The sequence below is a fragment of the Pteropus vampyrus genome, unplaced genomic scaffold (genome assembly GCF_000151845.1).
Source record: "Pteropus vampyrus isolate Shadow unplaced genomic scaffold, Pvam_2.0 Scaffold50, whole genome shotgun sequence".
Taxonomy (NCBI): domain Eukaryota; kingdom Metazoa; phylum Chordata; class Mammalia; order Chiroptera; family Pteropodidae; genus Pteropus; species Pteropus vampyrus.
In genome coordinates, this window is record NW_011888831.1 from 3,249,454 (window position 1) to 3,251,218 (window position 1,765).

Sequence of the window (1,765 nt, forward strand, 5' to 3'; positions counted from 1 at the left end):
AGGACAAGATGACATTCATGACAAGAACTTTGCAAGATATCCTAAACTTGTATAATTTTTCTATATTTGTCATTATTTTTATGCACTATCTATAATTATCAGAAAAACTCTTAACACGAGAAGGACCCAGGTTCTTATTTTGAGAGAATAACAAGAAAGAGTGATGATTATAATGGTGGAGGGGAAGTTGCAGAAAGAGGCTGGGGGGAGGGGGAAGCTGTAGCCTGCCATCAACTAGTTGAAGACCATGAGATACAGCATTGAAGAGGCATGGAAAGCAGGCTGGTTTCCTTTGGGCAAAATGGGAACTCTTTATGAAAAATGGAAAGCAGAGGGCTGGGAGACAAACTATTGGTGCCTGAGAAGCACCTTTAGAAACTGCACTCATGAAAGACCTGTGGTTCTGTGATATTTGATGACAGATTTGGAAAAACTGAATAAGGTAGTTATATCAGAGGAAAGGCTATCACAGGATAGGTCAGGGAGGAGAGCCACACAATGAATGAAAAAGCAGATGAAGTGAGGCAGGTGCTATTTGTAACCATGACCTACTTATCCAAAGAGCCTGCTTGTTCACAAGCTACTTATGACAGGTCTGTAAGCAAGAGACTGTGAGGTTTGCAAGACACAGATACAAAGGATAGGGAATAGGTTTTCGGTCAGAAGAGTCCAGAGCAGCTCCAGAGAGAACTGCAGAAGGACATGGATATTTTCATCCCCTGGTGGGTATCAGGAAGCACCCCTTGGGGACTTGGTTGGAAGAAGACATCTTGGACTGGTCAGGACAGTGAACACATTTCAGATATCCCTATACAAATCCTTTCTCTGATGGCCTCATAGTTCTCTGATGGCCTCATAGTTCTTTGGGGATGACCCAGCAACAGGTACTTTAAAAAAATACCACAAAGGGATGACCCAGCAACAGGTACTTTAAAAAAATTTAAAAACCAAACTTTTTGTATATATTTAGTATTCAGTCTAATCCACCCATTTCAACCCCAAAATGCTCCACCATAGTTTCCTCATCAGTAAAATGAGAGAGTAGATACTCTCCAAGATGTCAACCATCTTGGGTCCTTCTTTGACTCAATGACGAAAAAGAGTATACTGAATATACTGCTATATGCACTGATAAGGCCACGATGTGGGTAGGAGTTATAGTCAAAATATTTAACAAGCACCAGACTGGTTCTCTGTACCAATGGATAATGGCTGAATATTACCCACGGGGAATGTAGGCCTCCTACCGTGACTCAGGGTTTATGTTATTGATGGGAAACTGACATTGTGTCTTGGATTTAAACTATTTCTCAATACTTAGAAATTTATCTTCATTATTCATATACATAAATACAGTTGCAGAAATCATAGCTTTTAATTATTATCATCTATGATGTTTTTAATTATACTTTAAAAAAACACTAAATATTTCCATGCACCAATAATGTAACCAAGCTACTATATTTAAAAAAAAAAAATCAAAAAGATAGAAAAAAAGTCAAAAAAATTGGTTTACTAAGTAGAAGATAAATGTAATCTTAAAACATCCACGTTCTGCTAAAACATGCATACAAAGAATAAAACAGACTAAAAGCTTCAACGGGTGGATACCACATAAATTAATTTGGGCAAAAACTGGTAAGCAAGTTGGCTCTTTTGTTATAAGTAAATTTAAGAAAGTACAATGGAACAAATACTATTTCTTCATAGAGCAGTGAGGCAAATTAGGATCCACGTAGCACTCTAAACCTTTATTTAATCTGCT